This window comes from Podarcis tiliguerta, assembly GCF_965153285.1.
Source record: "Podarcis tiliguerta genome assembly, chromosome: 1".
Taxonomy (NCBI): Eukaryota; Metazoa; Chordata; class Lepidosauria; order Squamata; family Lacertidae; genus Podarcis; species Podarcis tiliguerta.
Window position 1 is genome coordinate 17,018,367 of NC_139534.1, and position 24,057 is coordinate 17,042,423.

The window sequence follows — 24,057 nt, forward strand, 5'->3', positions numbered from 1 at the left end:
AATTCGTTCTGGAGGTCCGTTCTTAACCTGAAACTGTTCTTAACCGGAGGTACCACTTTAGCTAATGGGGCCTCCTTTAGCTAATGGGGCCACCGGAGCACGATTTCTGTTCTCATCCTGAAGCAAAGTTCTTAACCCGAGGTACTATTTCTGGGTTAGCGGAGTCTGTAACCTGAAGCGTATGTAACCTGAAGCGTATGTAACCTGAGGTACCACTGTATGTCTTTTTTTAAAAATGACTGGCACGGAGGAATGTGAGCTCTGTTATGCCACCATCTTCACCCGCTGTGATGCATCACAAATAGATTCAATAAAGAGGGGCTTTTCAGAACATTTCGAAAGGGTCAACATTTCCCTGGTAGATCTGTCCCCTTATTTATTTTTGTGCGAGAACCCCATGGCTTATCATTAGTGTCTGGCTCAGTGTGCTTGTGCCTATTTCATTTAAGTTACTTTCCCCAGATGTTGAGATCTGACTCAGCTGCGCTGGGAGCTGCGCAACCACCTTCTCACAAGTTGCCTCACTATCTGGCCTCCCTCTAAGCCACATCTGTGTGCTGTACTACTTTTGCCTGATAGGGTTGCCTATGTATAATGTATATATTATTTGCAGGAGCTATGAATGCCTTAATTCAGTACTTACTCAAGCAAAGGCTGGCTGGTTTGGGCCCACAACTGTACTTAAGGTAGCAGCTGGCCTAATGTTTACAATAATAATAAACATTAGCTTTTACACATTGCTCCAGAGCTTTCGGAGTGCTTCGCATCCTTCGCTTTGGAAAGCCTTACCCCAGCCCTGTGCGATCAGTATTATTGTCCCCCACGTTGCAGCTTGAGTGCTGGGGCTGAGAAATCATGGTTCCCATAGGAAACCCAGGCCTATACCGGTTTTTAAAAAATGTGTTTATTAGATTTTGCAGAATGTATAAAACACACCGATAAAACAACAACAACAACAACAACAACAACACAACATACGTGTAAAGGACAAGACCATGAATCAATCAAAGAAACGCCAGTCAGAAATGAAAATAAAAATAAAAGAGATCATTGGGGGTTTTTTGTGGGGGAGCGTTGGGAGAAAAATAAAGATTTATTAAAGCAGAAAACACCATGGTGACTTTCCCCATTAGAAGCAGTATAGAGAGCTGTTAACAGAAATTGACAACAAATTAAAATTCAAAGACTTTGAAGAAGTAAGAGAGATGGTAATAAACTGGTTACAAAATTTCCAACTAAATGAAACTTTTAAAAATGATAAAAAGAAAGGATTTCATTATAAAGTGTCAAGATTTCAGAGAGAAATAGAAGAAGGTAGTACAAAACTGCTGTCAAAAATGAAAAAAGAGATCATTGTTTAGTCAGTTCTGTGCGTCAGCATATTCAATATAGTTCTCCATAATTTTCCATTGATACCTACACGTATTTACAGGAATAAAGTCTCCCTGATCTTCACTGCATTCAAAGCACGTGGCTTTCCCTCAAAGAATTCTGGGAACTCTAGTCTTCCTCCCCCCCCCCCCCCCGTCTTCAGATGTCTTCTAAAAGTCAGATAGTTGTTTATTTCCTTGACATCTGATGGGAGGGCGTTCCACAGGGAGGGTGCCCCTACCGAGAAGGCCCCCTGCCTGGTTCCCTGTACCCTCACTTCCCGCACTGAGGGAACTGCCGAAGGCCCATGGAGCTGGACCTCAGTGTCTGAGCTGAACGATGGGGGTGGAGACGCTCCTTCAGGTCTACTGGGCTGAGGCCATTTAGGGCTTTAAAGGTCAGCACCAACACTTTGAATTGTGCTTGGAAACATACAGGGAGCCAATGTAGGTCTTTCAGAACTGGTGTTATATGGTCTCGACGTCCACTCCCAGTCACCAGTATAGCTGCCGAATTCTGGATTAGTTGCAGTTTCCAGGTCGCCTTCTTAAACAGAGTCCAGGTGGAAATCGCTGAAATGTCCAGGAAAATCTGCACGAATGGCTGCCCATGTTGTTAGTGTGCTTTGGCACACACACAAAAAACCCTTTGCCCCGAAAAGCTCAATATGTATATACAGGACCTCACAGCTCAATGGCAAAGTGAATGTCACTTAAGTTTTCCATTTGGATGGAAGCTGGTTTGAGGGGAAACGCATCGATCAGTAATAGTTCCCAAAAAACTCCAGGACAGTTGTGGGCTGTGTGTATAAAAACAGCATCCAAAAAAAATAAATGTTGGGAGCTCATTGGATGCAGAGTAAATGGTGGTGTGTACAAAGCCTCAATGTCAGCAAAAAATAAATAAAAATGGGGGAGAGGGAGAGACGTACGCCTATATTCATTACTCCCCATTTTAAAGCCATCTCTGGAGAATTACAGAGCTGGCGTAGTTAAAGGTGGGAGGATAAGGGCTGGCTAAATACTGGCTGGCTGGCTGTTATTGTTTTTAATTCTATGTACGGAACAGGCTGCAAACATCCATTACCCGTGTTTTGCCCTAAGGTAGCTTTTTGAAGTGACCTATAATGTTGTATTGGAGGGAGGGCAAGCAATTACCAGTAAAACAACTGGTATTTAGCCCATAGATCCAAAGGGGCCATCAAAATGAGGGCAAGAGGAGCTGAGTGGCTCCAGGGGTAAAGTCTCCCTCCCATGCTACTGCCCTTCCTCCAATTGCTGGATATTCCTGACATGAGATCAGTGGTGTAGCGTGGGTTGTCAGCACCCGGGGCAAGGCAAGTAATTTGCGCCCCCCGCTGCACTGTCCCTCCCCCAGATAGTCCCTCGCTCTCTCTCCGCACCGCACCGCACCGCACGCCTGGCACCCCCCCCCTCCACAGTGGGCGGTGACCCGGCGGCTCGGATCGGATTCGCACAGCCAGCACTGCAGTGAGAGAGAGTGAGTGAGCCAGGTAGGGGCAGAGAGCTGCGAGTGCGAGAGCGCGCCCCCCAGATGTTGCGCCCTGTGCGGCCAGCCCCCCCTGCACCCCCCACGCTACCCCACTGCATGAGATAGAGGTTCTGTGTATTATTCACTAGTTATGGTAAATGGAAGCAGGGTAAGGGGAGGACTCTGTCTGCACCGGGAAATTATAACTGAATCACAAATTGGAAATTAAACTAAGGCTGAAGTCCTAAGCATGCTTACTTGAGAGTTAACTCCATCAAGACGAACAGAAGCATGTTTAAGATGGGAATGTTGATGTGAACTACAGTGGTACCTTGGTTCTCAAACGCCTTGGTTCCCAAACACCGAAAACCTGGAAGTAAGTTTTCCGGTCTTCGAACGTTTTTGGGAAGCCGAACGTCCGATGCGGTTGTCGGCTATTGTTTCCGGGGCGCCTGCACCAATCAGAAGCTGAGCCTTGGTTTTCGAACATCTCGAAAGTCAAACGGGCTTCTGGAATGGATTAAGTTTGACACTTTTGTTTTTGCTATTTATTTTTGCTATTTTTTAAAAAAAGACGTTTCTCAGTTAATTTGTTGTTGTGACTGTGTGGAACCCAGTTCAGCTACTGATTGATTGATTGTGTGACTGAGGAAATGGATAAAAGCCCCCCATCCAAACAATGACTATCATCAGCGCAGAAAATTTTAATTTTTAACATCTACAATACTGTCTTATTTATTTTATAGTACATTACATTGATTATCGCTTTCATTTTATGGATCAATGGCCTCGTTGATAGTAAAATTCATGTTAAATTGCTGTTGTTTTTAGGGGTTGTTTTTAAAAGTCTGGAACGGATTAACCTGTTTTGCATTACTTTCTGTAGGAAATTGTGCTGTGGTTTAGGAACGCTTTGGTTTTGGAACGGACTTCCGGAACGGATTAAGTTTGAGAACCAAGTGACCACTGTATATTGTTCATTTTTCTTTCAAATATCCAACACCAGTGGCAAGGAACTCCCTGGGCAACCTCTTGGTGGGTGGGCATGGCAGTGGTGGCTGCGGCCAGAGACGAGTGGGTGGAGCAATGAATGTACCGGTAAATTTTAACTTTATTCAGTAGGGTAGTTTCTACACCCCTACCCTTCTCTACCCATTATCCAAAGTTATCAGAGTTCAAGGAGGTGTTCCACCTAGATCAAAACACTCGAAGAGGGTAACCGGTAAGGGATATGGTTTGGAAGAGTCCAGTGCTGGATTTAGGTTAGATGATGCCCTAAGCTACTGAAGGTAATGGGGCCCTTTATATGTCCAGCTGTCGTCTGTCAACAGCAAATAGTCCCTGTTTTTTGTGTTGAATATATGCTATATGGTAATTTATGGACCTAATAGGCATCTAAAGCCATTTGAACGTAACAAAATATGCAGAATGTAGGCACCCTATATATAAAGGTAAAGGTAAAGGTACCCCTGCCCGTACGGGCCAGTCTTGACAGACTCTAGGGTTGTGCGCCCATCTCACTCAAGAGGTCGGGGGCCAGCGCTGTCCGGAGACACTTCCGGGTCACGTGGCCAGCGTGACATCACTGCTCTGGCGAGCCAGAGCCGCACACGGAAACACCGTTTACCTTCCCGCTAGTAAGCGGTCCCTATTTATCTACTTGCACCTGGGAGAGCTTTCGAACTGCTAGGTTGGCAGGCGCTGGGACCGAACAACGGGAGCGCACCCCGCCACGGGGATTCGAACCGCCGACCTTTCGATCGGCAAGCCCTAGGTGCTGAGGCTTTTACCCACAGCGCCACCCGCGTCCCTAGGCACCCTATATATAGAAATGAGCAAACCAGTGATATTTTAGGGAGCAGGCTAGCAGGCGGGGCCCATTACTTACATCATAGGAGCCTACACAGCACAAAACATGGTTGCTGTATGTAGGTTTTATTTTATTTGTTTTTTATCTTATATTTTGGAAATGGACATCCACGTGTTTTTTCCCTTTAATTTTTTGGGGGGCCCTCAAAAGAGTGGGGCCCTAAGCTATAGCTTGTTTGGCTTAAACGTAAATCTGACACTGGGAGAGTTCCAAGGCTAGTTAGAGAGGCCATCCCTGATGTACAGTGGTACATCAGGTTAAGTACTTAATTCGTTTCGGAGGTCCATACTTAACCTGAAACTGTTCTTAACCTGAAGCACCACTTTAGCTAATGGGGCCTCCTGCTGCTGCCGCGCCACCGGAGCGCGATTTTTGTTCTCATCCTGAAGCAAAGTTCTTAACCCGAGGTACTATTTCTGGGTTAGCGGAGTCTGTAACCTGAAGCGTATGTAACCTGAAGCGTACAGGTACCACTGTAATATGTTTGGCCCACCTCCAGAAATGTGCTTCCCCCCTTTTGTCTCTTCCCCCCAAATATTTTTACTGGTGCCGCCACTGCATTGATTTTCCCATGATCCTTTGCAATGCACTTTCTCAACAAGCAAAGATGACGTCTTCCTTTTTATCGCTTTCTCTGGGACGGCTCCTATCTTCTACCTGAGTGCAGGTAGGAATTTAGCAGCTGAAGAATTTCTGCCTCTCGCACATGCCTGTCAAAGGTACAGAAAGCCCAGCCTGGGAAAATAAAAGTGGCTAACCTACACATGAGTGAGGCAATTTCTGGCTCCAGGTCCTTTGTGGAAACCAGTTCTCAACACATCTATTACTCAGGAGAAGGTAAATGATCTCATTAGAATGAAAAGACTGTAATCAAGCTAATTATTAAAAAGGTTGCAAGAACCAACGTGTAAGATTCCCAAGGTTACACCCAGCCCATGTACGGTATCGATAATTTGAAGGCATGTTCTCAAAATGCAAAGGCGTCACTGCAGCCTCGTATTTGAGAAGAGGGAGTATGGAGATTAGCTTCTTGTTTTAAAGAAAAACAGTGTTGTTTTTTCAGTAGACTAGCCCAGCACCGAAATTGACCCTTGTTTGGTTTCAAGGTACATTTTAACAGTATACTGGGGGGGGGGGGGACCCTCATTATATCACAACCTTAGGAATAAGGTTTTCATATATTTGGGTTGTATCCAACTAAGCCATACTCTGAGTAGACCTATTAAAATAAAAGGGCATGACTAACTTGTCCACTGATTTCAATCTGTCTTATCTCAGTTGGACATGTAACCTAATAATTCATTGTGGGGTTTTTGTAATTTTGTACCTGTTACTGCTTAGAGCTGAAATTCTAGTCCTAGAACATTTCAAAGATGTCTTCCAGCAAGATATTATAGAAAGATGGAGCCAAATTCTTATTGTTTTGGACTTCATACGAGTTTTTGTTTTACTTGAGTAGTGAAATGAGTGTGCCAATTTACATGTAAGGTGTATGCATTTGCATTAGAATACAGTGGTACCTCGGGTTACATACGCTTCAGGTTACACACTCCACTAACCTAGAAATAGTGCTTCAGGTTAAGAACTTTGCTTCAGGATAAGAACAGAAAGCGGGCTCTGCCGGTGCGGCGGCAGCAGGAGGCCCCATTAGCTAAAGTGGTGCTTCAGGTTAAGAACAGTTTCAGGTTAAGTACAGACCTCCGGAAGAAATTAAGTACTTAACCCGAGGTACCACTGTATGCTAAGAGCTTTTGTTTGGGATGCAAAATCATTCTATGCAATGTCAGTATCTGCAGGTAGGTCCTGGGATTATGCCTTATTCCAGAATATCACCATTGGGTGGCCCTTTTTTGGGATGGGTGGTCCTAGCTGCCAAATATTCTTCCTAATTCCACATGAGTTCCTTAATAACCTGGAGAACTTTGACCTTGAACCAGCTGCCATAAAATGAGCACATATTCTGCTGAAAATCCATTCATATTATTATTTTCATTTCTTGCCTTGGTTTGGAAAAAGGTATTCAACATTACTGATGAGAAAGCTGTCCAGGTGAAAAAGAGGGCGGGACTCCTATACCTTTTAATTTTTTTGTCAAATGATCCTGAAGTACTGCTGCTGGACAATTAAAGGATATAGGGCTTGAAACTGATTCAGAAACTATTATATGTTTGTGAACAGCAAAAATAGTAATTGCAAGATCGTGGAAGAAAACCAAAGCACTATTCATTCTAGACTAATTTTTTTAAAAATGGAACATTGTTGTACTGTATTAGTGAAGCACACATAATACAAAAGAGAATAGAATCAGAAAGTTTACAGATTTATAGAGAGATGGTCTTTATCATAGCATGGAATGATAAATATCTAAAGAATAGACTTCCATATAATTGGTTTGCATTCTTATAAAATGACATAATAAGATGTTACTTTTGTCATATAATCTTTTGTTTTCTCTCCTTTTCCTCCTCTTTCAAAATGCATCATGTTGCAAATCAGCAACTGATTGAAATAATCATTATTTTACAAAAACGGTGGCACAGAAAACAATTTCAGCGAGGTTAGTTTGGCGCAAAAGTTTGCACCAGCTGAAATTCCCTCTCCCTCCTACAGTAAATCTTTATCGTTTTGAACCTGAGTCACAACAGAGAACAAAGAAATAAAATAGTAATAATTAAAGCAAAATGAAATGTTCAAAATAAGATCTAGCTGTGTGGGTATTCGGTTGTCTTCCACCACCACCCATTTAGATGTGTTTTATATCCCCTCTCCCAAGGATTGGCAGAAATGTGTAACTAAATATGTGCATAGCCTAAAACTTGTCCCTTCTGGAGTATGATTAGCTGTAACCAAGGGAAATGGACCAGGTTCTTTTCCATATTTATTTTGTGCACTTGACCTGTAAAATCCCCTAAAGCTGGTAAGACTGTAGAAATAAAAGTCTATTGGTTTGCCGACAAAAGGGTATTGTTATTTCAATTCAAGCTGTGTTGTTGTGCTTTTTAAAATGCACCTTTCCCCGAGATTCCAGCTGTCTTGGGTTGTTAAAAATGTGTGTGTGTGCGTTTTAAAGAAACCTTTATGCTTTTGTATAAAGTACAAACTTGGGAAAGTTTTCTAGGTCACCCATTTGACTTCAGCCTGGACTACAAAAGACTTTGAAAAGAAGCATGTGACTCTCAGGGTGAACTTGAAGCTAAAATGCTCCTGGGGACGTGGGGTGTGTGTGATGCTGAAAGGAAGCTCTCCTCATGATTTCAAGCAAGAGCTATTTTAAAATAGAAAGGGCCACGCAAGAGGTGGCAGCGGTAGTAGCCAAGCTTGTAGAATCGTGTCTCTGCCTCATTCGTAAATAAAGTGGAGCAAGGCTCGGATTTCAGCATCAAAAGTGTTGTGTGGGTCAAAGTCGGCAGAGGACTCTTGGGGTGGAAGGCAAGAAGCCTCAAGGAAGGAATCCAGTGTCAGGGATAGCCAACTAATTCCAGTTTCGTCCCCAACCTTTCCCCCACTAAGTTCTACAAGGGCAAGCCATCAGCACCGCCCTGCCCGCAAACCCACCTACCCCCCCCCCGCTAATGATGAAGGACCAGCTATCAGGGCCATCTTAGGCATATCCGGCGCAGTGGTGCAAAGCTCCTTCCAGCGTCCCCCCCTTTCCCAGAGGTTTTTAGGGAGGACAGCGCTGCCGGTGGGGCTGGAGGAGGTGGGCAGCGGCTGGAGGGCAGCTTCTCCGGCGAGGAAGAGGCAGAGGCATAGCTGTCAAGCGTCCCTTATTTGGCGGGACAGTCCCTTATCCCAGCGCCATGTCCTGCTGCTCTCCCATATTGATGATGTCCCTTAAATTTCCCGGGTTTCAAAGGAAGCAGCTCCTCTCCCTCCCTCCTTGCCGGCCAGGGAGGAGGGAGGCTCCAGCTGTGTTGCTTGGCTGTGTTGCTCACCCAATAAGAAGTCTAAGAACGACTGGGGGGTGGAGCTTGCATGCCTTGTGCCAATCAAATTGGCTGCATTGCCTGGGGACTCGCCTTTGCTCAGCACTTCCCAGCGGAGAGGTGACAGTGGTTTTCATTGAGGCTTCGTTTGGCTGCTGGCTGGGCTTTCTGCCTTTGGCTCGGAGGGGCTCAGAAGTCGAACATACCTGTGCTTGGAAAATCCCTTATTTTGGCTAATGATCCCTAATTTTCAAGGCTGCTGGTCCCTTATTTTCAAGTCTGTAAGTTGACAGCTATGGGCAGAGGCTGGATGCAGCACCTTCTGGCTCAGCTGGATGCTTTGTACCATGGTAGCCACAGCAGACGGAGGCTCCGGGCGCAGTGCTGCTTTGGCACAGCATGGCGGAGGCGGGTGAGGGCATCGAGCTGATGCCCGGAGGTGCCGCGTCCAGCCTCCGCCTCTTCCCTGGCGCCCTCCAGAAGTTGGCACCCTTGAAACTACTGAAGGCCGAAATAGCATACTATTAGAATGGGAGACGAAAGATGAAGAGATAAAATCAGTTATGATTAAATGGGTACAAGATGTAGGTCACAACATTATGATGGAAGATTGGGGGGAATTATGGAAAACCTACTTAAAATTTACAGATTGTTCCCTATTGAAGGAGAATTACATGAAGATGATGTACAGATGGTACACAACACCAGTGCAGTTAGGGAAAATGTACAAAACTAGTTCAAATATATGTTGGAAGTGTAAGGAAAAGGAGGGGACATTTTATCCTATGTGGTGGGATTGTAAGGTAATTAAAATTTTTTGGGGAAATGATATACAATGAATTGAAGAAAATGTTCCATTTAACATTTGTTTTAATACCTGAAGCATTTTTATTAGGGATTGTAGGGAAAGATCTGCCAAAAAAGCTGAAAAACATCTTCATGTATGCGACAACGGCCATGAGAGTTTTAGTAGCACAAGGATGGAAGACTGAAGAAACCCCAACTAAAGAATCATGGCAAGAAAAATTGTTGGACTGTGCAGAACTGGCAAAACTGACATACAAGCTACAGGACAAGGATGTGACTTTAAAGATGAATGGGAACCCTTTACAAAGTATTTGAAGACGCAACAAAGCGAACTGGACTCTTTAGCTGGTTTTGAATAAACATTCACAAACCTTTTATTGATAATAATCAGCTAAATAGTTTGAGGATCTATACAACTGTGTAACATGCAGAAAACAGAATTTTTAGAGAAATCAAAGACTGGAACTGAGGGAAGTCAGGGGGTGGGGGTGGGAGGAGGGGGGGGATGGAGGAAAAATGGGGGGGGAATAAGGATGATATGTTTCTGGATAATATGTTTTGTTTTAATTTTGAATAAAAAAGTTATTTTTAAAAAACAACAACACAGAACCTGGCGCCCTGGTGCCCCGCGCCACTAGCCTCTATGGGTAAGATGCCCCTGCTAGCTATGATCAAACTTTTGAGGACGTTGCTAACTGGGACACAGTTTTTGATGCCACAAAGGAAGTGGGTGGAGGGAACCCGATGCTCCACATACCACTTTGCCCAGGTGCTGAAAATTATGTGTTGGATGTGAGCATGGTTTATACCTATCTTGCGCCTTTTGTGTACATCTAGAACAGAGAGCCCAGCTCCGATCCTGTTTGGCTCTGGATGGGTGTAACTTGCCTAACCCCTTAATCTGATCTTGGATACTAAATGGGAGACCTAATACTGCAGCCACAGCCCTCTGGAGGCTGAGGCCTATTGCAGGAGAAGGGTAGTGAGTAACCAGCACATACTGGACAGTTTGCAGGGTTGGTAGGTGTATATTGGTCAGGATACACCCCCAGTGTGGAAAGCAAAAGCTGTTTCAAGTCCCTATGATGCGAAGCTTACATAAAGAGTGCCTTACTCCATACATGCCCCTTTGGGCTGCTTCGACCTATAGAGCGTGCACTTACACAATGCCACATAACGTCTGTTCCGCCTTTATGAGTCAATCCTTTATTCTTTTATTTATATGAGTCCTTACTCACACTTCAGCAGAGTCCTGAGGCACGTTTCAACAATATAATATCCAGTTATAAAAACAGATGAAAAAACGGTTACACTGGAACCTTAGTTGTCGAACACTTCGGAAGCCAAACACTTCGGAAGCCAAATACTTCGGAACCCGAACGCCGACAACCCAGAAGCGAATGCTTCCATTTTCAAACATGCCTCAGTTGTCGAACATTTCAGAAGTCGGACAGTCTTCTGGAACAAATTGTGTTCGGCAACCGAGGTTCTGCTGTGCAATGATTTAAACACACACACACACAAACGTAAAAATATTCCAAACAGAACACAACACTATGAACCAGTGCTTTTTTCCTTTTAAAAAATGTTTAGGGGTACTCTCATTTTGACTCAAGAAAACCACCATTTTATAGTTCAAATCGGGGGAAACAAATACAGTAAATGGACAAAAGTACAAAGATTCACAAAAGGTTTAGGGGTATGCTTCCCCCTGCTTCCCCCCAGAAAAAAGCACTGCTATAAATGCAGAAAAACAGGTTGGGTCCGAGGAAACAAAATATTTTATCTTAAGGTTACCAGACGTCCCCTTTTCCCAGGGACAGTCCCTGGATTTACAAATCAGTCCCCATACAAAATCCATTGAAACTGAAAAGTGTCCCCGGATTCATTGAAAAAAATCTGGTAACCTTAACTGTCAGAGGCCCCAGTAGGAAGGTTCATCGGCGCTATGTGGCAAAAGCTGTAGAAGAACGATGATAGACCCTGGGGGTGGGGAGCATCCAGTCACTGGGCCAGATATGGCTTGGCACAGGTCCCAATTTGGGCCACAAAGGCATTTTCCCTAAGCCACGACCAGCTACCCCACAACTAACATCACATCCCAGGTGCTTGGAAACCTCTGGACTTTTGACAGGTAGGTGGGTCAAACATCTGCCAATCATCCGTCACCGTGATGAAGTTGGTCAACAGGGCAGGGTTCAGGTAAGGATCTGTCCCAAGAGGCCGAAAAGGTTCCACACCCCTGCCCTGTGATAGATACACCTTTGTGAATAAGGAGTTCTCCAATTTAGGACCTGCCACAAGGAAAGTCCTGGAACTACCGAGTACTCTGCAAATATCAGCTTCCAAGAAGGTTGGTAGGGATGCTGATGGTCTTTCAGATATTTGGAGTCGCACCCTCACAATATCCTTTTAGACACCTGCTGGACACATTTGTTCAGGCCCTTTCATTTATACCCAGAAATATGAATTACTTACCGATGTTCGTTTCAAAAGGTTTTATTTCATCTTTATGGTTTCGATGTATTTTGGTGTTTTCACAATTGATTTGTGACTTTTAGCTGCCATTTTATTTTTGGTTTTGTTCAGACACCACCTGGAGAACTCTTTGATCAAGCGCTTTTAAAGTCTTCTAAATAAATAGATAACTGCAGGTGGCCAGAGCAGAGGGAGTCCAAGGGGTTCTTCGGGGCACCACGGATGGTTCTGAGAACCTGAGAAAAAGAAGGCCGGAGAAATAGAGTGTTATGTACTGAAGTTCTCACCCTGGGCCAGCAGGGGGATACTGTAGATAGTTTTCACTCAGGTCCACATATGCAAATAAGGGATTGAAAGTGACGCTCAGTGATTGGATAGTTACAGGAAATGGTTACTGTTGCGTTCTAGTGGAGCTCTATATAAGCAGGCTGGCTGAACCCTTCAGTTAAGTTCTGTTCTGGCCTGTGAATAAACAAGAGCTGTTTGAAGAATCGCTCTGTCGTCTGATATGTTCACCCACAACTTAACATAGTGTTGCTTAGCTGCCTCTTTCTATGCCCAATGGAAATTAGGCTCTCTCCCCCCCTCACATGAGAATGTCCAGAGTTTGGCACCTACTCATTCTCAACATGATGAACGGGGCCTTTTCTGTAGTGGCTCCCCATTTGTGGAATGCTCTCCCCAGGGAGGTTTGCCTGGCGCCTTCGTTATACACCTTTACGCACCAGGCAAAAACGTTCCTGTTTAACAAGGCCTTTGGCTGATTAACATCCAATGCCCTTTTAAAATGTATTGGGGGGTGTCATTGGGTTGTTTTTGTTTTTATTATGTATTCTGTGTTTTTATATTTTGATTTTGTGTTGCCCTGTGGGCATAGGGCACTATACCAATTTAATAAATAACTACAACAACATTGCAACCTGTTTGTTCACCTGCCTCTCTCACTCTGGCCCAGAGGCGATGAAAAATCGTACAAGATCGGAACACAAGGAGGAGGTGAAAGACAAGAGCTTTTGCAGCAACCTTCTCATAATCTTAAGGTAAAAAAAGGTAAAGGACCCCTGGACGGTTAAGTCCAGTCAAAGGCAGCTATGGGGTTGCGGCGCTCATCTCGCTTTCAGGCCGAGGGAGCTGGCGTTTGTCCACAGGAAGCTTTTCCGGGTCATGTAGCCAGCATAACTAAACTGCTTCTGGCACACAGGACACCGTGACGGAAACCAGAGCGTGCATGGAAACGCCGTTTACCTTCCCACCGCAGCGGTACCTATTTGAAGCGGGTGGCACTGTGGTCTAAACCACGTAGCCTCTTGGGCTTACAGTCTTACCACACCGCTAGAAGAATGTACATGGACTCAACAAGCCATCCATCTTGGCATAAGATCACTCCGAGAAGCCTTATCGGTGCAGCCCATCTCTGCACACAACCGCCAGTTGCTGCTCAAATCGGTCCAATGATCCTATATGATGCTTCTTCCAGATAGGAGCACCAACCATGAGGAAAAGCAAAGTATATTAGTATCCTGCTTGAAAGATGCTAAGGTTTTCCACCTGTTTTTTGTTTGTTGTTGTTTAGTCGTTCAGTCGTGTCTGACTCTTCGTGACCCCATGAACCAGAGCACGCCAGACACTCCTGTCTTCCACTGCCTCCTGCAGTTTGGCCAAACTCATGCTGGTAGCTTCGAGAACACTATCCAACCATCTCGTCCTCTGTCATCCCCTTCTCCTTGTGCCCTCCATCTTTCCCAACATCAGGGTCTTTTCCAGGGAGTCTTCTCTTCTCATGAGGTGGCCAAAGTATTGGAGCCTCAGCTTCACGATCTGTCCTTCCAGTGAGCACTCAGGGCTGATTTCCTTAAGAATGGAGAGGTAGAGTGTTTTTCTCCTCTTTCTTATCTTTCATACAGCAGTTGCATGAGATTAAAGGTAAAGGTAAAGGTACCCCTGCCCGTACGGGCCACTCGTGTCCGACTCTGAGGTTGCGCACCCATCTCGCTTAAGAGGCCAGGGGCCAGCGCCGTCCAAAGACACTTCCGGGTCATGTGGCCAGCGTGACAAGCTGCATCTGGCGAGCCAGCGCAGCACACGGAAACGCCGTTTACCTTCCCGCTAGTAAGCGGTCCCTATTTATCTACTTGCACCCGGGGGTGCTTTCGAACTGCTAGGTTGGCAGGCGCTGGGACCGAACGACGGGAGCGCACTCCGCCGCGGGGATTCGAACCGCCGATCTAACGATCAGCAAGTCCTAGGTGCTGAGGTTTTACCCACAGCGCCACCCACGTCCCCCCTTGCATGAGATTACTACCCGGCAAAGGCTTATTCTTCAAAGAAAAGCCTATATAGCACCTGCCGTATACAGTTACCCCAACAGATAATGGAGGGGGACGACGACGATGACCCATATCTTGTATGTTTTTAAACTATGTGTGCTAAATCTAGCCATATAGGCAAGATTCAGCTGCTTACACTCCTTTAGTCAGCGAGATCTAGTCGCATCCTCAAGGGCTCTTAGGCATGGGTTTGCTAACACCAAGCACACTTTCATCGTTCCTTATCTTCACATTCCTGAAGATTAAGGAGTATTATTATTATTATCGCTACCGTTATATTTCTCTTTGCAACAGCAAGGTTAAGAGCTGACTCGGAATGTGATCCCAGGGGATGGGTGGGAAAATACGGCTTGAATTAAAGGGAGCTGGAGGGGGCCTAGCTTTCTTAGCCATTTGTGGCAGCCCCTCTAGCTACTATGTTTAGAAGCCTATAGAGTCGACCTTGATTTGGGTTAAACTAGAAGGCAGGGGTTGTGGGTTTAATTAAGAGCCCCCTAATGTCTTGCCCCGTAACTCAAAACACTGGAGTGAGGGTGGAGAACAAGCTATGAAACTACTGTACAGTCGTATCTTGGATCCCAAACACTTTGCAAGTCAAACGTTTCGGCTTCCGAATGCCGCAAACCCGGAAGTGAGTGTTCCGGTTTGGGAACGTTCTCTGGAACCCGAATGTCCGACGCGACTTCTGATTGGCTGCAGGAGCTTCCTGCAGCCAATCGGAAGCCGCGCATTGGTTTCCGAATGCTTTGGAAGTCAAACGACTTCCAGAACAGATTCCATTCGACTTCTGAGGTATCACTGTATATGTGAACAAAACAGAAGAGATGTCTTTCTGAATTAACCCTATCTGTGAAACATCTGTGGGAAGCATTTAACGTGAGTGGAGGGATAAAAGTGCCAGGCAAATGATGAACAGTAAAGTTTTTCCCTTCAACTGGTTAATAGTGTTTAAAAAATGAAATTAATGAATAACGTGTGGTCGAAATCAAGCTCAGAGCGTTTTAATAATATGCATAGCTGAACCTGTTTTCCTTTTTTGACCTACTGGGAATGGAGCCTTTATGACAGAAGGGTTTCTCACCTGTTCTTATCTCTTGTTGTTGTTCTTGGTGGTTCTGAGTCATGTTATGGCCGTCTTGGTTGTGAGTCCTGGAGGACCTGCTCCCTGCCTTGCATACCTTTTCCACCTGGCTTGGGAGGGAAGCTCTGTGACTGACTCCAACCCAAAACTGGAGGCTGCTGAGGAGGCCAGAGACCATCTTGGTTGTGAGTCCTGGAGGACCTACTCCCTGTCCTACAGGTGATTTTCACCTGACCTGGGAAAGCACGACCTGACTGACTCCAGCTACAAAAGCTGAGGCTGCTGAGGAAGCAAGAGGTCATCTTTGCTGTAAGTCCTGGGGGAACTATTCCCTGTCTTGCAGGCTTTCCCCAGCTGGCCCTGACTGACTCCAGCTACAAAAGCTGAGGCAGCCGAACACACTCTTGGGTTGGGGTATTATTTAGAAGGTTCTGTTGCTGTTATTATTGCCCTAGTATGTTTTAAATGGTTTTCAACTGCTTTTAAACTTGTTTTTAAATTTGGGGGTTTCGTTGTTTTTTAAATTGAGGGATAAAAGATATGCTTGGGAAGAGAGCAGGGGAAAGCAGGGCTGATCACAATTGCAGTGGCTCTGGACAATAGGAGGCATGGGGGTCGGCCGGGTAAGGGGCATATGGCACAGGAAGTTTGTGACTGCCATGAATGTTAAAAGAATGTTGGAATGAAGTTATATTGCTTTAGTAGAAATGTTATAAGGATTTAAGTATAAATAGATTAATAGAATATTAAAGGAAAAATAAGGTTAGAATGAGTTAAGATAATTATAGGACAGAAAACAGAGGAAGATGGAAAGGAATTGCTGAAACAATTGACAGAAGTGGAATACAAAAAGGGAGGTGTGAGGAGGTCGGTGAAATAAGTGAATGAAAGACAAGATATTGAAATTGTTTGAGTGTTTTAAACTGTTTTTGTTTGGTTTTGTTAGTTTAATGTGTTATGTAGTGTCTTTGTATTGTATTGTTCTTTTTTGTTTTTGTTTTGTTTTGTAGTGTTTAAATTGTTGAAAAAGTAATAAATATTTTTTTTTTTTTAAAAAAGGAAGTTTGTGACTGCCATGTGCCAGCCTCTCCTCCAACCTGGAAATTGCAGTTGTCCTATCAGCGACTGCTGTTGCTGAATGCGAGGTTGGCTCCCAGTAAGACCTCCTTCATGCACGATCTGATTATGCATGAGAAGGCTGATCTGGTATCACTGAGATTTGGGTGGTGAGCAGGGTGGAGTTGGTCTCACCCAGCTGTGACCACCTTTGCATTCAGTGCAGCATCAGGGTAGACTTGAAGGTCAGGGAGAGGAAGTTGCTATAGAGATTCCCTCTCTCTCTCTCTCTTAAGGCTCTCTGTCCAGTTAATGGGGGATCTAGTGTGTGTGTTCCTGGCATTGGGCAAATTAGAGATTCTGCTTGTTTGCTGCCTGCCTTGCTCCCCAGCAGCTTCCCTGCCTGAGCTGACAGAGGTTGTCTCAGAGGCAGTGTTGAAGACTCCCCGACTGCTGGCTCTGGGGGACTTCAACATCCATGCCAAGGTGACTGGCTCTGGGAGCCTCAGGACTTCATGGCTGCCATGGCGACCATGGGGCTGTCGCAACATGTCACTGGCCCAATGGCTCAAACAAGAGTGGAGGAAAACTCCAGTCAAATGCAATCAGATTCTGGCCTGAAGGAGGTGGCAGAATGGACAGGAGAGCACTGTGATTTGTTTGCAAAGCATGTTGAGGATAAAATCGCTTATGCTCAAACTTGGCCCTCCTCATATTTTTGGCCTACAACTCCCATGATCCCTAGCTAGCAGGACCAGTGGTCAGGGATGATGGGAATTGTAGTCTCAAAACATCTGGAGGGCCGAGTTCGAGGAAACCTGATCTAGCTACTACACGATGGGCAAAAAATATATATGCTGCATTGCAAAGGGTTGGACTAGATTGCCCTCGTGGTACAATTCTAATGCATTTCTGATTTTAGTGTGCTATACACACATGCATATGGCCAGTGCTTTTTTTCTTTAAAAATGTGTTTTCTAAAAAAACAGTGTGACAGAAATTGAGGCCACCATTGGGGGTAGCAACAGAACCAGTGGCGTAGCGTGGGGGGGTGCAGGGGGGGCCGGCCGCACCGGGCGCAACATCGGGGGGGGGGGCGCTCGCACTCGCAGCTCTCTGCCCCTACCTGGCTCACTCACTCTCACTGCAGTGCTGGCTGTGTGAATCCGATCCGAGCCGCTGGGTCGCCGCCCACTGTGGAGGGGGGGGTGCCAGGCGTGCGGTGCGGTGCGGAGAGAGAGCGAGGGACTATCTGGAGGAGGGACAGTGCAGCGGGGGGGGGGCGCAAATTACTTGCCTTGCCCCGGGTTAGGGGGCGCAAATCCACGGGTTAGGGGGCGCAAATTACTTGCCTTGCCCCGGGTGCTGACAACCCACGCTACGCCACTGAACAGAACTGATGATTCACCGTGCTGGAGAAGAAACTAAAAAATTTAAAATGATTCACAAAATGTTTTAAAAAGCACTGCATGTGCATTTAAAAAGCACTGCATGTGGCAGAAGCCCACCAACTAAGGGAAAATTACTTCATTTCCCCCAGGATGCACCCCCATCCCCACAAACCACATGATAAGGAGAGTAGGAAACTCTTTTCAAAGCAGGAGGGGGAATAAGAAGGAAATATGCATGAAGGATTCCCCCCCCCCATAATGTTTATTATTTTCAGTAGATAAACATAATAAAAAAGAAGAGATTAACAATAATAAAGACAAACAAAAAAAGGAGAAAAAGAGAAAAAAGATACATACAACATATTACCACTTAATTAATTAAAATTAAGTACCATCCATCTTGATAAACATAGTATTTGACTTCCTCTAATCTCTTCCATCCGAATTTCTTAGTAATTATATGTAGCAGTTTCCAATATCAGTGTTTCAAAAGACCATATCACAGTCCTAATCATATTACATAACTTTCCTTATCGTACATATTCTTATTTATAAATTTAATTCCATTTTAATCCTAGGCCTAATTCTTTCTTTCAAGTGGTTACATATCTTTAATATTACAATATTTATTCAAATAGCCTTTAAATTTCTTCCAATCTTCTTGGTGTTCCTCTTCTTTCTGGTTGCGGATTCTCCCGGCGGGGTCAGCCAGCTCCATAAACTCCATCATCTTCATCTGCCATTCTTCTACCGTTGGTAATTCTATGCATGAAGGATTTTTGGATGAAAGAACATGGGCAGCTTCAGGAGTCGTTGCGGCCTACATAAAATGAGATCGGGGGTCACATAGGGCCACCAGGCTGCAGGTTGCCCACCTGTGCTGTCAATTGTCAGAATAAGCATAATCCCATCCTATATATATCCTATGCGTACTGTGCTTCTGTGTTTTTATAGTTCAGAGCATGAATAGTTTTTTCCAGTCAGACTGATTCATACATTTGTGAATGCTCAGTCCATGAATCAGTCTGACAGAGTATCTGGATCTCCAGCCTTGCAGAATTGATCTTTTAAAAATTAATGCCAATAGCAACCTATAAGCAACATTTTAGGCCCACTAAAGACTCAGTGAACGTCTCACTTTCTTGCCCGCTTTGAGCAGGAGAAAACAGGTTAGGGGGCAGAAGTCGCTCAAGTCTTTCAGATAAAGTCAGGATTCTCACCCATTTTGCCAATTATATTTCTCTTTATTTACATAATCGCACACAGAGAACCGGTGGTGGTAATATTACTCCACACATTAAACAGGAATAGAAAAGGTAGTGCTCTTCTGAATGTGACATAAGAGTGTCAAAGAGCATTCCCACCCCTTAATAAACTTAAGGGCCCATCTCCATTTGCCCACAAAATCCGTATGTTATGTAACCGATTTGTCCCCTGGCAGTCCACACCTCAGCAGGTTATATTCAGATGCGATTAAATCCGGAGTTACCATTCTCCTCATTTTGCACCATTTGCTTTTTTTTTAACTCCACATCAACAACGAACCCACCACCACAGATAAAGCTGGTGGGAGCACTTTTAAAGCACAGTGGATGCCCTTTTCAGATTCTACAAGGCTAGGGGGAACTCTGGATTTAGCAGGGAGAAAGTCTGGGACAGAGGCTGTTTCTGGGGACGAGGGTGGGGGACTAAAGGAAGTACAAGGGGTGCATATTATTCCACATTAAGACGAGGTGTGGGTGGGCCCCAAGAACTCTTTTAAATCTCTTCACTGAGTGGCAGAGCTTGCACAGTATCTTGAACTTCTTTATGCTTGGGGGGGAATTGTCATCGCGCCACTCCTTGGTGTGTGGAGTGCCTCAGGGTGCGATTCTCTCCCCAATGCTTTTTAACATCTTTATGCGCCCCCTCGCCCAGCTTGTCCGGAGTTTTGGGCTGGGTTGCCATCAGTATGCCGATGACACCCAACTCTATCTGTTGATGGATGGCCATCCTGACTCGGCCCCAGACACATTGACCAGATGTCTGGAAGCTGTGGCTGGATGGTTACGTGGGAGCCGGTTGAAGTTAAATCCTTCGAAGACAGAGGTACTCTGGCTGGGGCGGGGTGATATGGGATTGAGGGGGCAACTCCCATCTCTTGCGGGGGCACAATTAGTGCCAGCATCGTCTGTTAAGAGTTTGGGTGTAATCTTCGATACCTCCCTCTCTATGGAGGCGCAGATTACAGCTATAACAAAGGCAGCATTTTTCCATCTCCGCCAAGCTAAGCAGTTGGCTCCTTACCTCTCTCGCCCTGACCTAGCCACTGTGATCCAAGTGACGGTCACCTCCATACTGCATTGTTGTAACTCGCTCTACGTGGGGCTGCCCTTGAGACTGACCCAGAAACTCCAGCGGGTGCAGAATGTCGCGGCGAGACTCCTTATGGGGTCTTCGCTGTGAGATCACATTCATCCGGTACTACACCAGAAGCCATGCTGGTTTCTGATTTGATCCCATAACATCCCGCCTTTCCTTAAGACATCCATATTTTCATCTGAGAAATGTTGGAGAAGATGGGCTTATGTGGCCCCCAAGCCAACCTTTAGAAGACATCTGAAGGCAGCCCTGTATAAGGAAGGGTTTTTTTTTTTAATGTTTAATGTTGAAGTGAAGGCCCAAGACAGGTGTTGATCATCGAGTGAGCTGCGCACAGGTGGGCTGAAGCGAGCTGCTGCCATTCCTGTGGAGCCTCCTTTTATTGAGACAAATATGCAAGCCAGGCAGATACATTTTTGGCCTGTGACCTTTACACATCTTCCGTCCCGAGATCGTGGGGTCGTATAAAGCTATTTTGACACCTGTTTCCACAGCATCATTTCCCCCTTCCACAGTGTATGACGAAGGAGAAAAAAGGTCTCAGGGAAAAAGGTTACAGACAGGACGCCGCTGACTGCTGAGACCGCAAAAGGTCAGACATAGGGAACAATGTTCCAGACAGCCATGACTTTTCTGAGGGGGAGGAGTTTTTCCTGCACCCCAGGGTCACGCGTGCAGGCAGACTGTGGCTGCCTGCTGGTGGAGAGTGTGCTCCCTCCGGACCTCACTGTCCACTCCGCAATATCCCTACAAATGTTTTATTGATTTGTTTACGTTGGGAGCTGCCCAGAGTGGCTGGGGCAGCCCAGTCAGATGGGTGGGGTATATATAATAAAACGATGTTGATGATGAAATGGGACGTTCCTCTTTTCCTTGGAGGGTTATGAAGGAAGCACAATGTTGTGCACGTTATTCCACATTAAACCAAGGTGTGAACCTTTTGAAATCTCTTCGCTGAGTGGCAGAGCTTGCATAGATAGTATATTGAATTTTTCTATGTGCTTAAGCGTCTTTGGCTCTTTTTGGGGAGTGAAAGAAATGCGGGGACGGGGAGAAGGAAGAAATGGGAGGTGATTTAATTCCCAAGGGCAGAACTCTGGATCTTGGCCACAGGGTCTTCGTTGGCCCGGGCCTTAATCTCTTCCCTCTCCCGCCCTGGGTAAGCACCAAGTTCCCCACTCTTTTTTCCTGCTCCACCCTGCAATGGCTTAAACTTCCAAAAACCCGACGCCTTCTCCCCAGGGAGCCACGTGAGGGCCGGGCAACCTTCATTTGCACATCAAAAGCCCTGCAAAAAAAGCAGCGAGGAAAGACAGAAGCTACAACAAATATATATATATTTCCCCACCGCCCCACGCACGCCCACTTCCCCTCTGCCCAGGAAACCGCTGGCCCCCACCACGCATGCGCCGCGGCAACCTTTCCTCCGCTACGCCGCTGGCGTAGGGCAAGCTGCGGCGCCGCATCGGGCGGCGAAAATTGCGTAGCGCGCGCGGGCGCAGGAGGAGGAGGAGAAAGCCGGTTTCGGCGCAGCGCGGGGAGGTCGGCGCCCGGCGTAAGAGGCTTTGGTGAATGGCCGTAAGAGCGCGCGAGGCCGCAGCGGCGGCAGTAGTAAAGTAGTAAAAGCTTGAAAGCCCAAGCCAAGCTCACCCGCAGGAGGAGCAGCAGCAGCAGCAGCACTGCGGAGTGGGAGGAGGAGGCGGCACCCCGCGCGCGCGCCGGCGGTTTTTGGTACCGAGCGGAGAGAGGGAGATGCACACGGCACACTCGAGCTGAGGTAGCTATAAAAACCCCGTTGGTTCGCGTTCCCTCCCCCATAAAGGCCGGCCGGCTCTGAGGTGGCGGCGGCGGCGAGAGTAGCGGGGGGGGGGGGGTAGCTGGGAGCCGCAGCGCGGCGGGGCAGGCCCCTCGCCAGCCTGTGGAGAAAAATGAGGCGGGGTTGGTTTGCCGTTTCCCGCCGTCGCCTCGCTGCCTCCCCCCCCCCCCCCCAACACTGTTGCTAAGGGGGCTTGGTGGGCGTCGAAAGGAAACTAGGATAACGTGTGAGGGGATTGTGTTGGCCGGGGGGGAGGGGGGTCTTTTCCACACAGCCCGCCACCCCCTTCTCATCCTTCCCCTCAGGTGAAGCGGGTTGGGGTGGGGGGCTCGCAATGGCGGGGGGGGGGGAGAGAGACGAAGCGCCCGTTGGGCCTCTTTGTTGCTGCTGCTGCTTCTTGAAAGCTGCCTCCTCAGGTGTGGCTGAGGAGAAGGCGAAGCAGACAAAAGGCTCTTGCTCCCAAGGCGGCGGCGGCGGTTCTCCGATTCGGAGACCGGCGTTGGCGGTTCGCCCTTCTCTTCCCCCTGCTTTCCTTTGAGGGGATGGCGGGGAGGAGAGGGCGCCGCCAGCATCGGTGGGCCTCGTGGCGGCGGCGGCGCCCGCCCCTCTTTTCTCCCTCACATGCTCCAGCTGCAGGGCTTAAGCGATCGGGCCTGGCCCACGTGTTGGTGGTGGGTGCACGGTGCAAGGCCCACGGGTGCTGCTGCTGCTGCCCTCTTTTGTTCTCGGGGCTCATGGTAGGTAATCCCTTTGGCCCACCACACTGAAAGGTTGGCATAGCACTGGGGGGGGGGGGAGCAACCCACTGTGGCTGCCCATGGTTTCTTTGCCCTGAAGGTCTTCTAAGTTGCTGTGTTTGGGTTCTCTGCAGTGTGCGCCTCGCACCTTAGTGTGACAATATCTTTGGTGCTGGGATGCCCGCCACCGTGGGAACTTTTTTTAAAAAAAACCCATGTCCACCTTTTGTTTCTCTTCTCCGAGGTGTGGAGGTTTGAACCCTTCTCAATAAACGATCAAGCTGCTGTTTTGCTTCTGGCAGGGGTCTCTTGCTTGACAAGACCAATCGGGAATCGGTGGACCCAACGAAGTTGGGAAACGCAGCATACGCCCAAGAATTTGTCTTTGCCAGATTTCAAGGGCAATGGCTTGCTTTCCCATCCCATGAAGTTGTTTCAGTGTCTTGTACCCCAATTTTTCTTTTTAAAAAAGTCTGAACAAAACCACACTGAAATAAATCGCCATAAAGATATTGCTAAACTGCAGCAGCACTGATTGGGAAGAAAGAACTTGGTGGTAGAAAATGAGCCTTAGTAGTAGTTGTTATTATTATTATTATTAGAATTTATATACTGCCATACACCTGGAGGTCTCGGGGTAGATCACAGAACAAAATCAAAATATAAAACCACAAAATATGGTGCCCTAACCTGGATGTGGTGAAAAGACTAGTGCTAAAAAGGACAACTGGTTCCAGTCCTGCTCTGGTAGTGTGTTTAACGTGTGGTTAGTTACACAAGAATCCTGATTCAAATTGTGCAGTGCAAATAGGCTAACTTCATTTGAGTGCATGTTTGTTCCCAATCCCAGCAAGGGTAGCTGCTTCTCCTTGGGTGAATTGTGGCATCTGTGATCAAGTTGCTGCAGATGGAAAGTAGGCTGTGGCTTGTTTTGGTAGAGCAAAATATTGCAATGACATAACAGGACTGTGGTGTTCAGGGATGCAGCTGACATCTTTTTAATAAACTTAACAAAAGTGGCATACAAACGGTGGCACTTTTTAAAAAAGTGACAATACAATACAATTGATTGCGTATACCAACATGTGCTGTTAAAAACAAAACTCCCCTTGTCAGTACAGCAGCTGCTTGTATGTGTGTGATTTTGAACTATTAATATAGGGAAGAAATTTAAGTAGATATTTAAAAAAGTATAAAGTGGGGTGTCTTTGTCAAGTCCTGCAATGCTGGCTCTATTTGATGCTGCTAATATTGCACTTGGCAGCAAAAAAGGACAAAATATCCTCTATGATTTGTTAAATGTACCTGTCAGGGTCAGGAAGAGTTTTTAATAAGTTGCTTTCTA

The 24,057-nt window shown here is 46.3% G+C and overlaps 1 protein-coding gene and 1 long non-coding RNA gene across 4 annotated transcripts in view; one reads left to right on the forward strand and one right to left on the reverse strand.

Moving 5' to 3' along the window:
- LOC310665336 overlaps positions 1-21,874 on the reverse strand; it is a 93,767-nt gene extending 71,893 nt beyond the window's left edge. Inside the window, exon 1 of the long non-coding RNA XR_014505406.1 lies at positions 21,810-21,874. This is a non-coding gene — a long non-coding RNA (uncharacterized lncRNA). The remainder of the gene's footprint in view (positions 1-21,809) is intronic.
- SLC39A10 (solute carrier family 39 member 10) overlaps positions 15,320-24,057 on the forward strand; it is a 57,895-nt gene continuing 49,157 nt past the window's right edge. Inside the window, exon 1 of one of the 3 annotated variants that reach the window (XM_083407869.1) lies at positions 15,320-15,660. The gene's annotated coding sequence lies outside the window, so the exon portion shown is untranslated. Of the gene's footprint in view, positions 15,661-21,564; positions 21,937-24,057 lie in introns of those variants that run through there. The other 2 variants (XM_083407871.1, XM_083407868.1) reach the window with 2 other exon arrangements.